We start from the raw sequence: 19,133 nt of genomic DNA, 5'->3' as shown, positions 1-19,133 counted from the left end.
CACCCTTCTAGTCAATAGCGTTGGTAAGACTATGCATTTTCTGCCTTATGGAATTCAATAAAGCTATTTTCATATTGAACCAAAATAAATATGCTTCTATTTATCTCCATAAATGCTCTAATTCTTCTGAATTGACTCTTCTGCACAAATGATCACTCACCACCCTTGTAGATAGTCAAATCAAGATGTGGAAATTTCCAGCACTCCAAAAGCAACCCTTGAGCCCTAGTCATCACACCCTGGAGTAACCACGATTCTGACTTCTGTCATGTAGGTGGGTTTTGCCTACAGTTGTGCCTTTAACTTGGAACCTGTGCTTTTCTATCCTCCACAGTCCCCACCACGCCCTGTCGTCTTACATTTGATGCTGCTTTACTCTCTTCCCAGACCCTCTAGGCACATGAGTTTCTGCCTCTATTCCAAAGGCATTTGCCCAGAGCCCAGGATACAGCAAGATGGGCGCTAGCTGCCCAGTCTGAACGGAATCAATGTGAATAGTTAAAACCGGTTATAGGCATACTAGATGCCAATGTAATAGCCACTGAGTCAATGGACAGTGATTAAGCATCGGTCCCTGCGGATACAAGGAAGAATAAGATACAACTCATGCTGAAAGAGCTCACGGTCTAGTGAGAGACCAGACCACTGCAGAGTAGGGCGAAGTGCGATGTTAGGGCCAGGAGTGAGGAAGACACAGCTGGGGAGTTAACCGCCCCTCCCACCCACCTGACTCATGGTACTGTCCACACTGGTGCAGGAGGCTGGAGCCCAGAAGAGCCTGTTCCCCTCCCCACTTCTCTTCCACTGGAGGCAAAATAGCTCCATTCTGAAATAACCCATCCGGCAGGGTCCAACTCACAAATAATTTTGCACACCAATTAAATGGACAAATAGGATTACCTGGAGCCAAGAAAAACTCAAATCAAGGCTCAAAAATAATTTTTTAAAAAATGAACAAAGATGTTAAACTAATTTGCTAAAAAAAAAAATCACCTTCATGTTTTAAAACAATGAATTTTGTTTAAAACCTGAGGGTTCTAGGAAACAGTAAGACTTTTATTGACCAAGTTGTTTTTGAACTCACGGATGAAGGTATCTTTCACATGAGTGTCACTGTCTGTTAGTTCCATGACCATGCCAACCCACGTTCTCCCACAGCTCCCCCCGGCCACTCTGCCTCCTGGCAAAAAGGCCAGCACAGAGGAAGGACAGTCCTCTTAAGTAGGTCTAGGGTGCATGAGTCATGCACCCATCTTTCACCTGTGATACCGTTGGCCCCACCGAGGCTCTGAAGTCCTCAGATCCCCAGTCTCAGGCCAGCCTTGCTGGCGTTGGGGTCACCATTATTCCTCCAGAGGACCATGAGTGGTGACTTGAACCATGCCTTGGCATCATCCTGTTTCTTGGGCCTAGGGGCCTCCCAGGGCACTGGGTGGCAGAAATGGGGTGTCCGGCCTGGGCTGGTGGCAGGGGTAATTAAGAGTGGAGCTTGGCTGGCATCCTATCCTCTGCTGACTGCCCCAAATTAGCATTTCTGCAGCTCCCTCTGCATAAATCCTGAAGGCCATGGAGAGGTGTGATTGATGGGTCATTCCATTCATTTGGGAGGGACAGATGAAGTGGAGGACAGTTCCTTAATTCTTTCTCCTTAAGAGACAGCATCGACCCAACCCCAGGCCTCCTAGAGGCAGAGCAGTTTATCCAGCTTCCAAAAACCCTGCCCCTTCCGCCCTCTTCCTACTGGCCCATATGCAGCACACATGGCAGTACTTTAATTGCACAGAAAACTGAACTGCTACTTGAATCTGTCTAAAGATGCCCAAAACAGTTACCCTCCTGGCACTAGCAGGGAATACCCTTAAGGAGCCAGCAGTGGACAATTAATCCAACCCTACCATAAATGTCCAGGAAAAGAAGTTCCAGTCTCAATCTCATTTTCAAACCTACTTTCTTATCCAGTGATCTTTCTGACACTCTTTCACCAAGGGCTGTGAAATGCTCATTCCTGAGAAGGTTCTGTGGAGCAGGGCTTCTTAAACTTTACTGATAAAACAAACCTCTCAAAGATCTTGTGAAACACAGATTCTGATTCAAGAGGTCAGGGGTGGGGTGCAAGAGTCTGCTTTCTCACAAGTTCCTAGGTGATGCTGATGCCGCAGGTCCACAGGCCACATTCAGAGTAGCAAGGCTCTACTAGACCTTCACCTCCCAGAAGTACGTGCATTTTAAATTAGGGCTTCAGAAAGGCACCCTTCAAAATATTAAGCTCAAAGAAACGAACCTCAAATGGTGAGTTTGCAGGTAAGGTTGCTTGTTGGGCAGAGGAAATACCTGGGAGGCAACCAGGACCATCCACTATCATAACCCTCAAATTAACCTCTTTGGTAAGCAGATGTGAGAAGCCCAGCTTTTTGAGGGGGTCAGGAAGGTGGAGGCAGACGTGTATGTTGGGGCCCAGCCCAGAGGAGCCCAGGATGTCAGTCAGCTCTGGGCCTCTCACACACTCATGAAGCTCTCCACCACCCAGAGCAGAGCTACCTGGCTCACACCAGTCACTTCTGTAGTGTCACCTTTCCAGCCCACAGGGTACTCTCCCTCTCTGCCATTCAGCCACTCTGCATCCCCACTCTCCCCAGACAGCACCAAGCATCCCAGTTCCCCCAGTTAAGAGGCCTCCTCCAAGCCCCTCCAGCGCAGAGTGACATCTGTGAACCCAGACTCATAGGTGCTGACCACCATCACAGGTGCTGACCGCAGTCAGTGCACTTACCCCTGCACCATGAACCAAACATTAACTCCAAGCCTGGTCTCCCCCATAAATGGGCTGACTCATCAGCACCTCTCTTCCTGGCCCCAGCCAGGCTTTTCCAGTCCACCCCACCCTGGGTAGCTTAATTCTCCCCTGGGCAACTGTCTGACTCCACCCAACACACACCCACACACATCCACCCCCCCCCCACACACACACACACACACACTCCCCCTGTGCCTCTCCAGCTTATTTCAAAATCCAATCCAAATTGGGGCGGGGGTACCTGCTAAGCGGCTGAAAGGTAAGGGTCAATGCTTTCTCTGGTATGAAGGCAAGGCGTGAAAAAAGAGTCAGGCGCTGCTCTCTGAATTACTGGGGAGGGTGGGGCGTGCTACTACCCAGGAAAGGCTAATTTGCCCCTAGTGGGCTGCTGACTGCACAAGGGCTGCGGGTTAGGGTCGCAGGGGGCGGTGGCCGGTGGCAAGGGCACAGGATCTCGGCCGGAGGCACGGAGGTAGCGGCTCTAGGTGCTGGCTCCGCGGGAAAGCAAGGCACTGAGTGCCCTCCGGCTGGTGCCGCCACCACCTTGGCACGCACGGGTTCTGCAGGCGTCCCGGGCTGACCTGCAGGGGAGACAGGGGCTGCGTTCCTGAGCGCAAGCCCCTGGGGATAACCAGCACTGCCGGTGGCCGGGGAAGGCAAAGCGCGAGCCGCACGCCTCGAGGGGTGCGTCTTCCCATGGCCGGCCCAGAGCTCGGAGGATGCAGGAGTCCTTTGGGGTCTCCGACGGGCACAGAGAGGTGATGAGGGGAGGGGAGAGCTACATGACTTTAGGTCCCTTCAGTGCCGACGCCTACCCCGCGGTGGGGGTGTGCCCCACCCCATCTTCACTGTCCAAAGGGGGATCCAGAGCGCAGAAGGAGACGAGATCGGACCCCAACGCCCTCTTTGCCCTCGAAATTCTCCCCACCCCAGACCCAGACCCTCTCTGAGACGCAAAAAGCAAAGCGCACGAACGTTCCCGGGTCCAGGAAGCGAGGTGGGAAGTGGAGTGCCTTTCCTCCCAAGGCCAACGCGGAGGGAATCCGAGTTGCCGGGAATCAAAGTTGCCGCGCGCCCAGCCGCGGGCTGGGAGTGGGGAGCAGGATTCTGGCTGCGAGCCGGGGGCGGAAGGAGGCTCCGGGCGCCCGCCGAGCACGGCGGCCGTGCCGAGAACAAGTGGTTCGGCGGCTACGGTCGCGACCCCACGGCTCCAACTTTCCCACCGCGTGGCGGGTGGACGGCTCGGAGAAGGCGAGGGAAGCGGAGAGGGAAGGGGCGGTGCGTGGCTCTGGGTACCGTGTGCATGTGCCGAGCGGCGCCGCGCCTGGGCTCTGCTCTCCTCCGGATCGGCCCCGGAAGGCCGCCTGCTCGAGTGCTGACCACCGCCGTGTCTCGCCGCCGGTGCGAAGGCTCATCCGCGGCGCGCTGGCCGCTCCTGGGTCCCCTTCGGCCGTCCACTCGCTGTTGGCCGCTTGCCGGCCGCAACTTCAGACGCGCCGCGGGCTCAGACGAGGCGCGCCCCAATCGCCCCGAAGCCCTGCACCTTGGCGCCCCATGCCCAGGGCCGGACCGCCCCGCCCCGCCGGGATCAGCGCCCTGCAGCCGTCGGACGCGTCTTCTCACCGAGCATCGCGCTCGCAGCCCGCGCCCCTCTTTCCCGAGCCGCCGCCGCGGCTCAAGTCCGCGATCAACTTTCCCTCGCTTCCTCCGCCCTGCTCAGCCCCCGCCACCCAGACCCCGCCTCCTGACGCTCCCTCCCTCACCTCCGCCTCGCCCAGCCCCTGCCCGCCCCGCCGCGCCCCGCCGCCCACCCTCCCACCACGGTGGGCACCAGGATCTCTGAGCCCCCCACCCCTGACCCCGCTCGGACCCCCGGGAGCAGCGCGAAGCCGGGGCCAGGCGCTTAGGGCATGAATATTTCAGTGCTGGCGAAACTGCCCTCTGCCGATGTCATGGCACCGGCTGCTGTGGCAACTCGAGGAATCCCCCAAAGGGGCAAGGAGGAAGCCGGAGAAAGCGGCCCCAGGAGCATGCGAGAGCCGTGCTCCGCAGGGCTGCCCACTGTCCCGCAGAGGGGTGGGGGCCAGGCTGGCCTCGGGCAGAACGGGGAAACGCTCCCGGGAAGCCAGAACGAGCGGGCGCCCGGGTCTAGGTAAGCCTGCGCCATCTGTTGGCTTTAAGCGCCCCCTCTCTGCTCCCAAAGTCGCGCTGAGCCCCTAGCGGGGCTGTCCCTCCAGTCATCGGGACCACTTAGCTGTGTTGGCTCAACCAGTTGCCCTTCCCTACCCCACTCGTACTCTCCCGTCTGTGCCCTCTCCATCAGTCAAAGCTGACAATGTCCCCAGCTGCTCACAATGAGGGGCCCCGAATTAGAAGAAACCTGCGCTGTACCTGAGCACCCTCACCCCTGCCCGGTGCACACCGGAATAAGGGTCTTCCAGTTTCTCTTTGCACATGTATAAGGATGGAGACTTCATGACTTTTCCAGACAGCTGGAAACAGGAAGAGTCTATGCTGGCTTCGTTGAAGATGGCCATTCCCTGACCTTGATCTTTACCTCCCAGGGCTAAACATTCTGAATTCTTTTAACCATTTATCTTATGACTGGATGTCTGGACCTGTATCAGCATATTGACAATAGCTGCCTGGAGTCAGGCACTGGGCTGAGACTTTTGGTCTGACTTCATTCTAATCACAACACAGCTTTTCTGGTAGGTGTGTCATTAGCGTGGTTTTACCGGAATAAAATGGGCTTTAGGGAGGTGCATGTGGAGAAGGCAATGGCACCCCACTCCAGCACTCTTGCCTGGAAAATGCCATGGACGGAGGAGCCTGGTAGGCTGCAGTCCATGGGGTCACCAAGAGTCGGACATGGCTGAGCGACTTCACTTTCACTTTTCACTTTCCACTTTCATGCATTGGAGAAGGAAATGGCAACCCACTCCAGTGTTCTTGCCTGGAGAATCCCAGGGACGGGGGAGCCTGGTGGGCTGCTGTCTATGGGGTCTCACAGAGTCGGACACGACTGAAATGACTTAGCAGCAGCAGGGAGGTGCATGAGTTACCCATGTGGTGGAGTCAGGTACTGAACCTGCCTGCTTCCAAAGCGCCTGTTCTTTACCATTTACTCATTATTGCTACTAAATGCTAGCTAACTGAAATAGGTTCTGGGGATGTGACAGAGGAAGAAATAGGCTTGGTCCTTGTACCTTGCAGGGCTTCTCTAACGGGAAAAACAGTCAATGAAACACATAATCAGGTAAAATTACAGTCAGAATCAGTGCTAGGACGAGGAATATTTTAATGGTACCTGGCCTAGGGGACCAGGGAAGACTTCTTGGAGGAGATAACACTGAGTTGAGATCTGAGAGATGCACGATGGGGAGAGAGAGAGTGGGTTTTAGGCAGAAGAAACAGTATATGCAAAGGCCTCCTGGTGGGAAGGAACTGGTATACATAAGGAAGGGAAGGAAGTCTGGAAGGGATGGGGCACTGCAAAGGGTGAGGAGGTCATGAGTGTAAAGCCACAGTGGGAGCAGGGCCCAGACGCGCAGAGCATGTTGGCTTAATCAGGGTTTGATCTCTATCCTAGGAGTGGAGGCTTTGAAGCAGATGGTTGGGGTGGAGGTTGAAGGGTGTGAGTGTCATGAAAATAGGAAAAACTGGGAATTGATTGGGAGGTGATAGATGATAAGAGCATCTTTCTTCAGTTAGACATATTTAGTTACCATCTACCGTGTGCCAGGAAGTTCTCAACCAGGAACAAACCGCACATTTCAGACCAAATCCATCTTGCCCCCCATTTTTGTACAGAGTTTTAGCAGAACATAGACATGCCCATCGAGTTACGGCTCATTTTACAGTAACACTGCAGAGTTAAGGAGTTGCAACAGAGATTCCTCAGTCCTCAAAGTGTAAGATATTTACTATCTGGCCCTTTACAAAAAAGTTGCTAACCCCTGGGAACCTTGACACTGGGATACATCAGTGAATAAAACACACACAGAAATATATGCACACAAATCCCCCCACCCCCACCCCCTACCCCACCCACCTCCCCACCCTCACCCCTGCTCCAGCGCTCACATCTCTGTAAGCTATCTCAGCTGTCCAGGTATCAGAGTCCTGGCCTGGGGTGGTGATGTAGAAATGGAGGGAAGGGATACTCAGGAGGTAAAAAAATCTACAGACCTGGGAGATGGGGTGATGCTGGGGGGGAGAGAGGGAAACGTCATGGAGACCCCAGGTTACTGGCTTGCAGAAATAAATGGACAGGGTGCTATTCCCTGAGATGGGGAGCGAGGGAAGAGGATCAAGAGGGAAGAGAAGCGAGCCCCCCTACCCACTCCCTGCCAGAGTGTGTAGAGTGTGAGAGGCCAGTGCAGTGACTGAGTGCAGAGTCAGGGAGGCCACTGGACGCATGAGTCTGGGGCCCGAGGACAAGAGGCAGGGCCGGAGATGTGGTCTGACAGGTCTCAGGGAGTCACAGTTCCAGATGGTGATGGAGCCAGGAGTTGGGAGATCTGGTTTCTGAATTTCAGACAGCCTCTAACTGGTTTTGACCTAGACATGACTACTCTTAAGACTCCTGTTCCTCATTCATAAAATGAAACTACTAGAGGAGGTGCTCTTCAAAGTTTCTCCAATCTTAAATCCTTCTTTCTTTCTGGTTTGCCACCTCTTCTCAAACTATGACTCCCCAGGCTTTCTGCAGTCATTTTACAAGTGAACAGAACAGCTCTGAATTCAGCTGAATTCACCTCCTCCAATGTGGGCATCATACTTCTGTTCAGAGAAATTCTTGGGCTGCCACCGTTATTCCACAAGCATTTGTCAAGTGCCCGCTCTGTGCCAAGAACCGTGCGAGCACCTGGGGTGTCTGTCTGAGTGCAGCCCACCCACAGAACTGCTTTGAGTGTGTAATAGGGGATTCAAAGCAACTGTGGTCACACAGTGATGGAAGAGCCGAGAATTCAAATAGGGGATGATGAGGTGACTCAGTTCAGCAACGGCAGGAAGCTGCTACCCACCCTAGGCTGGAGGGACGAAGAGAGGAAGCAGTCACTAGGATCAGGGTCACACAGCACAAGATGGGAGCACGGTGGAGCTGGCAGGTGGGAGCCAGAGACACAGTTGCTACCAGAGACACTGCTTGAGGTCAAGGATGAAGAAGAGAATTCTCTCCCCCAGCTCTGGCCTCCCCCAGTACCTGTCTTTGGCTGACCCCAGCCAGAAGCTGCAGACCCAAGTGGGATTTGGGTCAGTCCTGCTGTGATTTGAAGCATAGCAGAGGAGCCGGGAGTGGATCTGCTAGGAACAAGCCCACACTGCACACTGGGGACACAGCTATGAATAACAGGCTGTCTTTGAGGCACTCCCAGTCCAAGAGGGGACAGATATATAAATCAGGTACAGGCTGACAAGGTAAGTGTCACAAAGCGGAGAGGTAGTCCAAGGAGAGTGGGGTGATGGATTCTCAGGAAAGTTGAGTCCAGAAAAGCTGGGTGAGTTTTGCTCATGAGTTTTGCTACGATGAATAGGAATTCCACAGGGGGCAAAAGCACAGGGGCATCTTGGGTGAAGGGAAGAGGGTGAGCAAGATCCGGGGACATGCCTGTGGACTCTCCCCGCAGGAGCTGTGGAAGGCTTCTGACCCTGTAAGTGAGTAGCAGCCCTGCTATCCACACACCAAGCAGCCAAATGAAAGATGGCAGCATCTGCAGGAGACTCTGAGCTTGTCAAGGGAACTCAATCTCTATGCCCTGAGCTAGCACCTTCTCTTCTCCAGGGGATTATTCCCTGGAATGCTAGCCTTTCTTCCTGACTGGAGTTTCCATCTCTCAAACCATTTCAGGGTTGTCCACTAAGAGCTCAGAATTCTCCCCATCTGCCTCTCCGTAGGAAACCTTTGCCTCCCCCCTAAACCTGTGGGGCACCTCTTACCACTTTATGTGACTTTGGACACGTCTCTCGGCCTCTCTGAGCTCTGGTTTCCACTTCTGCAATTACAATCATGATGCCCGCCCAGCCTTCCTCCTGGGGCAGTGAGAGAGCGCTTTGACAACCGTGAAGAACCATGGAGATGCTGCCAGCCCAGGGCCCAGCATCATGCAGACCTCCCTCCTCCTGGGGGGAGCTCCCTGCTGAGGAGGGACCAGGCCCTGCTCTAACTGCAACAACTGAAAGGGAAGGCCCTCCATCACCCATCTCCTGGCCATAGGGCACAGCACGTGGCCCAGGCCAGCCAATCAGAAGCTCCCCTCTCAACTTTGAGCCTTGGAGAGAATCACAAAGTTTAGAACTAGTTCGGAATAGTTCAGAAGTTATGGAAAGTACCAAACCCTGACTGACAGCTCTTGAGGCCTGACCTGGGCTTCATTCTCAGCTGTGTTCTTGGCGACCTGCCTTCTTCAGTCCCTCTCTGTATTCTGGGCCTGCCCTCCAGCCTCTGTTTGATTCTGTAAGAACTCTTCCTTATCTAACTAGCAAACTCATTTTCTGCATCAGCTAGCCAGAGTCTATTTCTGTTGCTGGCAACTATGAGAACCCTGACAGGTATGGACCGTATGAAGATTCTCCTGTCAGTTGTAGGGGATTACAGTGCAACATGGGGTCAGATTTGCCAAGGTACCTCCATCCCTTCTTTTCCAAAATTTAAGAAAGAAGGAAAGAAAGAGGAAAAAAAGGAAGTAGAGAGTAAAAAAGAGGGAGGGGAGTAAGGGAGGGAGGGAAAGGGAGGAAGGAAAGATGGAAAAGAAAGAATTGATATATTGGCTCTTTCTATATCAGAATGACCTTGTCCATATTTCTCCAGAAGTGGCCACATCTCTGTAATGGGTTCAAGTTCATCTTTAGCTCAGACACACATTTGACTTTAGGAGCCTCAAAGGCAGAGACAGTGTCTTTGTTCATTCATCTAGCAAGCATTCCTGGAAGGTCCACAGTGTGCCAGGCTCTGGACTGGGGGCTGAGAACGCAGAGAAGCATATGACCTCTTCTGGCCCTCTGAGAAGCTACAGTCCAGTTGGAATGACAGCTACAGAAATAAGTAGCTGGGAGGCATAAGACAATGCTATTCGAAGCCAGAACCAGGTTCAGCAGTGACAGAGGGCCTCCAAATAGGTTACAGTCCACCCTACCAAGAAAACTGGGGAAGACTTCCAAGAGGCGAGACCACTTAAGCAGAGCCTTGTAAGATGAGTGTGCTTGGCCAGATGAGGCAAGCAAGTGCATCTGCAGTAGAGGGGCTGTGTGTGTGCCAAGTCACGGAGGCATCACATGGTTTAGAGACTTCGGGTAAGGGAGCAGTAGGGCTGGACCAAGATGTGCTGGGAGGGGTGAGAGAGGAGTCTCAGGAGAGGGGCATAGGCTGGACCATGAAGGGCCTGGTCTGCCACACCTGGGCCTGGGGGTCACTCAGCAAATGATGCTGGAGGCAGAGGGGGCTGGGCTTGGAGGCAAAGATGCCCTGTGTGATGCCTGATGATACTAAAGAGTATGATGAGCTAAAGGATGGAGAGGAAGACCACCTGGGACTGAACTGGCTTCCCCCTGGTCCCCCAGCCCCTACTGGGGTGCTTTCCTCCCCTCCTTCCTTCCCCAAGAATGGAGGTGAGGCAGGGGGTGTAATGGTCTTAGCCAAATTCTCTGAGCCTCAGTCTCCTCGGTTGTAAATGAGCCCCCAGCCTCCCCAAGGGCCTCCCAAGGTTGCCATTCAGGACGAAAGAGAAAAACACCTGCTCAAGTGCTTTATAAACCGTGAAAACAAAACAACACTCACAAACAAGCCTCTCATCCCTGTGAGGGCCGATTATTATTTTTAACGGACATAAACGCCTCTCCTCTGGGCACCCTCTGCAACAGCCTCCTCTCCCACTTCCTGCCCACCCCACTGATTCCCAGCCCTGAGCTGTGGCAGAGCCCCTTCGTTGCTTCCTGTCCGCACCCCGCCCGCTCCCCTCTCCCGGGGCAGCGCCTGCCGCCATAAACCAAGCATGTGTGCTCCTGAGTTTAGTTTGTGGGCCCTTGGAGCCTGGCACAGCTGTGGCGGCTGGATGCTGCTTGTGAACGAGCAAGGCTGGAAGGCGAATGGGGTGGGCTGGGGCCACCCATCTGCATAGCCGAGGCCCCGTCCCTGGGGGGGTGGGGGGGATGCGCCCTGAGGGCATGGCTTCCCTAGCCTCTCTGTGGAAGCTTATCCCTCCCCCACGAGGCCTAAGGAGCCAGGCTCCTCCCCTCACATTCCTGCCCGCTCCCTGCTCCCCTCTCCCATCATTTATTTATAAGGTATTCACAGCGAAATGAATGACAAAAAGTTAGGAGCTAATTAAAGCTGGCACAGATTGGCACATGGGGGCATGAATTATGCATTGGTGCAGAATGGCAGTTGGTGGCAAGACCAGCACAATGTGCCCTGGGCACTAGTAGGAAGTGGGCATGGGGTCCCCTGCTCTGCCAGGGTCCCCCGCCCTGCCTCTTGGAGGGCCCCCCCCAAGCCCTTCTGCATTTCTCTGGGGGCAGCTGGAGCTGCATCCACCACCCCCAACCATGGGCAATTTCTCTTCCTACAGCCCAGCATGTCATGGCTGTGAGCGGCGTCAACACCATGATCAGAGGCTGGACTCAACCCACAGAAACAGGTCCCTGGTCCTGGCATGTGCTTGCTGCAGCCTCCATGCAAAATGGGCAGGGCTGGGCTTCTGAAAGAGTGGGGGAGGCACCAAAGGCTTGAGACCAGCCAACTAGTGTTGCTGGAAGACGCCTTTAAGACCAGGCAGTCCACACCTCAAGGTGCCTTCACAGATGGAAAACCTGAAGGGAGAAGGGCAAGCTTTCTACAAAGCTACACAGAGTAATAATAATACCATTAATTTAAAACAGATTTTGTGCCAGACACTGTTCCGAGTGCTTTGCATGGATTATCTCATTCAATCCTCACATGAAAAAGACATTCCAATGAACCGATCTGACAGATGAGGAAACTGAGGCAGCACAGAAACGAAAAGGCAGGTTGCCAAGGTCATGGGGAGCAAAGTCTGAATTAAATCCAAGCAGTCAGATCTCAAGCTCTGCCCATGTGTGGGCCCGGACAGTGGTTCTCAACCCTGACTACACTTCAGAGGCTCCTGGAAGGAGGGCTAAGAGTGTAAAAATAGGATCAGAGATTTGGATTTGATTGGTCTGGCTGACAACTGCACATGGCACTTTTGAAAGCTCCCTGGGTGACTGTAATGTGCATAGGAAAACCACTAGCCTTAGGGGGAGGGGGATGGATATTGACCCCAAAAGTCACAGATGCAAGTTCTTGCTCGGCTGCTCCTGACTGTGAAGCAGAGCGCATGGCTCAACCTCCTGGGGCCTCTGTTTCCTCATCTGTAAAATGGAGTTAGTAATTGCTTGGGCTCTGAAGCTGGGCTGTTTGAATTTAGTCTGCATCCTGCCTCTGCCTTATGAAGTTCTCAGTTTGCTCATCTGTAAAATGGTGACTATACTGGTATAGTTGTGAGGAGTGAGCGAGCTGACAAGTATGAAATGGTCCCTGGAAGCCATGGTCGTCAGCTGTCCTGGGAATGGGGAACCTTGCCCCTCCTGGCCCACAGGGCTGGGGGCAGGATCTAAAGAGGACCTAGACAAGGCCGCGAGGCTGTGTGCACCGGCGGGCCCAGCGTGAGGCTGTCAGTCAGCAGAGACCGGGTCTCCCCGCTGCCTGTCCCAGATCCTGACTTTTCCTTGCACACTGGAGATGGGAATATATTATCAAGGCAGGTGCTTCAGACCACAGACAAGCTACCCCTCTTGACGTGGTGTGTTATCCTTCCAAGTAATGTTCTGTGGACATGCGGAAATATATAGTTTGGGGCTGGGGGCAGGGGTGGGAGAGAGAGACATCGATCACAGAACACTTCTCTTCTTTTGAATTTTGAACCATCTGAATGGTTCAAATACAAAAATAAATATAAGGAGAAGCTTCAGGCAGAAGGAAAGTGGTCCCAGATGGGAGCTTGGATATTCAGGAAGGAAAGGGGATGATAGAAGGGGAAATAGAGAGAAGTACAAATGAAGCTTGGTTGTATAAAACAATACAACCAATGTTCAAAATACAGAGAGAAAATTAAAATACACGACACAACAGCACGGGGAGGGGGTAGATAGAATGAGAATGTTCTACAGCCCTTGCGTTGTCCGGGAAATGGGTTAAAATGTGATGTGTGGGGAACATTAATACATCAAGGATGCCTGCTCTGGCTCTCGGCTAACCCTAAAAGAATCATAAATGGACGCATAGAACCAGTCAATAGAGGGAAAAATTGAATAATAAGGTTGCATGTGTGTGTGTATAATTTTAAGAATTATTTTTTATAAAGAGTCATACTTCACATATTGTCCTATAACTTGATTTTTTGCTCTTAAAATATATCCTGGAGCTCTCTCCACATGGGTATGCAGAGGGGCTGCCTGCCTCTTGTTAATCTGCCAGTGTGCATTCCTTAGAAGGATGGTGACAGAGCTTGAAACAGGCTTGGGCCTTCCAAATGGGGCCCTGTGTGCCGCCCACAGAGCCCATTCTGGCTGCAGACTGTGGAACCAAGGAATGCAATACCCCTGGGCCCATCTACAGCCTGGACTGGTGGAGGGGGGCGGGGGGCGGGCAGCAATGAGCAAGAGCTGCTGTCTCCAGGCTCTGAGCCCCACTCTGGCCCCATCAGTCACACAGCAGAAAATCCAGTGTCCAGTAAAGAGAGGCACGCACCCCCGGCCCCACATCCCACCTCTGGGCCCTATTGCAGTCAAACTACCCCAGAAAAGAGCTTGTTCCCACTTTCAAGACTCCTGATGCGAAGAATTAAGAGGAAGCCTCAGAGTGGTTTTCAAAGCCCCCAAACCCAAGAAATTAGGCCTGATATATCTTGGGGCCTCACCCAAACCTCTCTTCCCCACAAAGCCTCTATCTCAGCTGGCAAAATACACAGATACACAGAGATGGGTACAGAGATGTTTAGTGCAGTGCTCTTTATAATGGGGGAAGGTGGGGAGGGAGGCTGCATGACCCCTCACCAGGGGACGGGCTCAGCAGACCGCGACTCCTCTATCCTGTGGGCCACTCTGCTCTTCAGACTTCCCCATCTCCGGTTCTCTCTCCTGCCACTGCCCACTGCCCACCCTGCTCTCTGCTGAAGCCCATTTTCCAAGGCCCACCATCTCCCGGAACTCTTCCTTTCCCACCCTGCAGACCCCCAGGTCCTCCTCTGACCCTCAGGGTCCTCACTGTTTGGACAACTCCCACACGGAATCTTCAGGGATGGTTTTGTTGTATGTCTGTCTGTCTTGTTTCCAATCAAATCATAAGCTCTCAGAAAGCAGGGACCAAGGTGTGTCCAGAGGAGCTCTAGACAGATGTCAGAAGGCCCATGATTCAGCCCTGTGTCTGCTCTTTTCTCCCTGAATGACTTTGAACAACATATATCTCCCCCTGAGCCTGTGTCTCAGGGCTCTGTCTTATGTAACCATGAGGAGTGAATTCAAGGTCCTGCCAGGGTCCCTCCTGCTCTGAGAGTCTAGAGTCATTTTGTGCTTTTCTGTACCTTCCTAAAAGGTAATAAAAACTAAAATTTTACATCTTAAGAGGGTTGCACCCACAGTCTTCCTTAATCCTCACAATGATTCTATGAGAATGGCACTCTCATTGTCCCCATTTCACTGATGAAAACACTGAGGCACAGGAAGGCTGTATCAGTGAAGTTAAACTGGATTATGGTCAGTACAAACAAACTCTGAAGTCTCTGGGGCAATAAAAGTTTACTTCTCGCTCAAACACAGTGCAAGGCTGGGGGTGTGGCTCTCCTCTGAGGGTGATTAGGGGACTCAGAGCACTTCCATCTCAGAGCTATACTCTTACATGATAACCCTGTGGTGTATTGCAACACAAACCCATAACCCTGTGGTCCCACACAGGCCACAGTGACAGGGCAAGACAGGGATAGAAGATGTCCACATAGGCTCTCAACCACTTTTCCTAGAGCAGCACACACATCGCTCCTGCTCCCATCTCTCTGGCCAAAACTAGTCAGTCACATGGTTCCAACCTAACTGCCAGGAGACTGGGATGTGTAGTGGGTACGCACCAAGAATCTGCAGCAGTGACGCGAAGGAACTTGCCCAAGGCCACTCAGGGAGTCCTAAAGTGAAGCATTTGAACCTAGACAGCAAGACTCCAGAGCTTTCTGCTTAATCACTGTTCTGCATCACCTCCAAAGAGGTACTAGGTCCACAAAAGCTGGGTAAGAGGCTGATGGTGATGGATACGGTGTAGTATGATGGACCGAGGTGAGAAAGGTGAAGAAGAAATAGCAGTCAGGCAAAAGTAACAACAGGCCCCCACCAACCAGGGAACAATCCTAGTAGTTTCCCTCCACTGAGCGTGTGCAAGGGGCTAGGCATTTTATAAAATGTTCCATCTGATCCTCAACAACCTGGCAAAAGAAACCTCACTTCCATTCTACAGATGAGGAAAGTGAGGCTCAAGGAGACTGGGCAAACTCCCCGAGGTCGAGCAGATGGGCAGCATCTGGGTGACCTACTAGACCCTCTGAAGTTTCTCACCCATGGAGCTGCAGAGGTCTTCTAAGGGAGGACCAAGTTGAGGCATGAGCTCCCAGTGTGGGCCCTGACAACCCTTCGCAGCCAAAGCCAGGGCAGAAGAAGCCTGGAGGAGGGAAAGGGGAGCTGTTATCCAGGGTGTACTGAAAACTCTGGGGACTGAGCAGGCCCCAGGGTACAGACCAATTCCCGAGACCCGGGCTGCCCAAGGGAGTCCAGATCTGCAGTACGGGCGCCACCTAGAGGCCAAGCGCGGAGCAGCCCCTCTCACCCTATGGGATCCCACCCGCCATCCGGAAATGGAGGGAACAGGGGCTTTCCTTTTAGAGAGACAGGAGCCAAAAAAGCGGAAGCTTGGTGTCTGCCCTTCACCATCTGCTCCACACATGCCCCATCCCCAGCTCTCCTGTCCCAGCCATCCTGGGTCTCTCTCTAGACTTATTTTATTAAAAATACGAATTGATGGGCCAGGCACTCTTACAGGCTCACTCTGGGACTGACGGTCTAGATTCTAGGGTTCAGTATTTACTCAGTGACTAGCTGGCTGTGTGACTCTGGGTAAGTCACTGCCCCTCTCTGGGCCTCAGCTACTTTCCTTGTAAAATGCAGGTTACATCCAGAGGTAACCTAGGGGGCCTAGAGTTTGAATTCCAGCTCTGCCACTTCCTTGCTGTATGGCCCTTTGGGCAAGTTAATTAACTTCCATGTGTCCAGTTAAGTCATCTGTAAAATGGGTGGATGATGCTTATTCAAAGAGCTTTATTATCAAGGTTAAATGATTACTTATATATGTAATAAAGTCTACAATATACTGGGTTTCGAGTCTTGCTCCCTTTCCTTAACTACCTCAAGTTTCAAAGCTGAGGTTAAATGTCCAGGACTTTCCTACCTTTACCCCTAAGAAGGGTGAAGATCAGCCCCTGGATGTCCACACTCCAAACGTGGACCCTGCCAGGGAGACCAGAGACTGTCCAGGAGCCTTGGTTCCTGCAGAGTTCTTTACTCCAGCCAGTGCATGAGGAGGCTTCCCGTCTCCTCCGTGAGTCACCTCCAGCTTCAGAGTGAAACTTACCTCTTCACTGCTGTCCTGGTGAATGGCCTCTGTCCCCTGGAGTTGCACAATGTATAACCTTTGTGGCTGTTCATGGCAGCCCTGAAGTTGAAACTGTCAGTAATAAAAAACAAGTGCACTTGGATGTCAATTACAGCTCAATTAAAAGAAAAAAAAAAAGAGAGGAAAAACTCATCTAAAAAAACAAATGCACTGGGATACAGCCCCATACCAGGCACAGCAGGAACAGAGCGGGCAGAGTCTCTGCAGCTTTGGAGAATCTCAGAAAGACTTGTAACTCCACCCATGACACAGGCCGGATTCTTCACGAGCCCAGTGCTCCACTCACTCTTACTGGCAGAGCCGAATTGGCATGAGATTAGCTACAGCTGTTAACACTTACAGACCAGTGTTGATCTCCCTAAGCATCAGTTTCTTCAGCTGTAACATGTGGGTCTAACCCTTGGCCTGCTTACCTTCTCTGGTTGTGCGATACAGATCTTGAGTCTTCTATAAACTATCCAGTCCTGTTCAGATGTATTAATCTCATCTGCACCTCAGCAAATTCATTCACTTATTCATGACTGAGAACTCAGCAAGGTAAAGGGCTGGGGATATGATGGTGAGTGCAATAGGCATCCTCCTCTGACTACACACCTTAGGGAACAGAGGAGAGAAGATATAATCGGCACCTTCCCAAGGGCACCCCTGCCTCCTTCTCCTTCCCCTGTCTCTGCCTCCTTCTGGGAAGAGCAGAAACCACCAGGACTTCCTTAGCACTTACTAGGTGCCCAGCACTCTGCTCAGTGCCTCATTGACATATCACAGCTTTTATTCCATTTAGCAGACTTTGAAAGGGTGGCACCGCTCACCCCATTTTAAGGATGAGAAAACTGAGGCTCAGAAAATGTTTCCTTTAAGCAGAAAAAGCCAGATTGAAATCCAGACCTGTTTGGCTCTTCAGTGAGAGTTATCCCCTGAAATTGAAATGGAAAACAATCACCATTCCTGAGGGCTTTTGATGTGTCAGGGGACAGGCACTTGATGTACTTCATTTTACTTAATCTCCAACCAATAATGCCAGTTAGGCCCACTCATCCTGTTTTACAGATGAGGAAACTGAGGATCCAGGAGGGTAACAGAAGCCCTGTGCTGGCTGACGCCATGGGAGTCGGACAGATTACAGGAATCAGCTAATGCCTGAGCGGCTCTGAAGATGCAAAGCCCTGTATTGAAAGCCTAAGGATGATGATTAAGTCAGAAAGTGGAATTAGCTGCAGTAGGGGGAGCGGGCTGCAGCCATGAGATTAGTGACTTGCTGCCTGATTACGCTGAAGGCGGGTTGGGAGGGAAAGAAACTGAGAGGTTTACTGTGTCGCTCACGTCAGAGAGAGTGTGTAACTGTTGACCTCCAAGGCAGCGATCACACGATCACAGATCACACCGCAGTGCTGAAGGGATGGAGCAGCATCCGCAGAAAGCAGGCTGGGTCCCCGGCATCTCTTGCCTTTCTCTCTTTCATTCATCCATCCATCCATCCGTGAAACAAATACTAAGAGTGTGCTAGCTCTCAGGCACTATGGACACAGCCAGGAACAGGGCTCTTGTGAAGCCCTCAGCCTGGTGACAGACATTTAACAATAATCACAGAGCAAGGAATTATTTCTCATTTTAAAGTGTAATAATGGCACTGTGGTTATATTTCATAAAAGAGCCCTAATCATTCAGAGACACACACCAAAATATTGACAGATGAAATGATGTGATGCCTCAGATTAGTACAGGAGGGGGTAGTGAGTGCAGGTAGAGGTGAAAAAAGACTGACCCTGAGTTGGCAATTGTTGAAGCTGGGTGATGGGTACATGAGGGCAATGTACTACTCTGTTCTTTTTTGTAATTGTTCTCAAATTTCCATTTAAAAAACATCTAAAAAAAAAAAAGGCAAGTGAGTAATTACAATTCTTGATAACTGCCACAAAGGAAAAACAAATATGTGGTGGGAAATTATTATAGAGAGGCCTGATTTCAACTGGAGATTGGGAGGCATTTTTTGGCAGGGGGAGGCAATGGAACATCCTTAAGCTAGTGATTGCTCAAGTGAGCCTGTCTCTTCCCACCCTGAAGGAAGGGCTGGCAGGGTCCTGGGGAGTGCTCTCCCTTTTGGGCATCAAGTACTCTTCCATGGAAAATTCCATGGACGGAGGAGCCTGGTAGGCTGCAGTCCATGGGGTCGCGAAGAGTTGGACTCGACTGAACGACTTCACTTTCACTTTTCACTTTCATGCATTGAAGAAGGAAATGGCAACCCACTCCAGTGTTCTTGCCTGGAGAATCCCAGGGATGGGGGAGCCTGGTGGGCTGCCATCTATGGGGTCGCGCAGAGTCGGACACGACTGAAGTGACTTAGCAGCAGCAGCCTTCTGGCAGACCGGGAGGCCTGGAGGACCCAAGACCATGCCCCAGGTCCCTCGTCATTGTGATGGAGGGAACAGGAGACCCCAGGTGCAGACTGCACCCCTCATGGTTCATGACTGTGTCATGTGCGTACATTGCTATCTCCCATGAGCATCATTAGAAAAACCTTGAGGAAGAAGAGGTGCACCCTCCACTTTACAGATGAGAAAAACAAGGCTCTGAAGAGGTATTTTTTTTTTTAAGTCCTGCTCAAAGTCAACAGCAGAGCTGAAGATT

The 19,133-nt window shown here is 52.1% G+C and overlaps 1 protein-coding gene and 1 long non-coding RNA gene across 2 annotated transcripts in view; both read right to left on the bottom strand.

The window, feature by feature from the left end:
• Positions 1–4,489, bottom strand: part of LOC132657144 (cadherin-23-like) — a 349,318-nt gene extending 344,829 nt beyond the window's left edge. Inside the window, exon 1 of the mRNA XM_060406596.1 lies at positions 4,091–4,489. The gene's annotated coding sequence lies outside the window, so the exon portion shown is untranslated. The remainder of the gene's footprint in view (positions 1–4,090) is intronic.
• Positions 4,490–13,517: 9,028 nt separating this feature from the next.
• Positions 13,518–18,374, bottom strand: LOC121817955 (uncharacterized). The gene is made up of 4 exons (XR_009598516.1): positions 16,919–18,374; positions 16,675–16,796; positions 16,464–16,556; positions 13,518–15,497 (listed from the first exon to the last, which is right to left on the bottom strand). It is a non-coding gene; the product is annotated as an uncharacterized LOC121817955 (long non-coding RNA).
• Between the last annotated feature and the right edge of the window lie 759 nt (positions 18,375–19,133).

Source organism: Ovis aries, chromosome 25, assembly GCF_016772045.2.
Source record: "Ovis aries strain OAR_USU_Benz2616 breed Rambouillet chromosome 25, ARS-UI_Ramb_v3.0, whole genome shotgun sequence".
Classification (NCBI taxonomy): Eukaryota; Metazoa; Chordata; class Mammalia; order Artiodactyla; family Bovidae; genus Ovis; species Ovis aries.
This window is presented reverse-complemented; position numbering and strand designations above follow the sequence as displayed.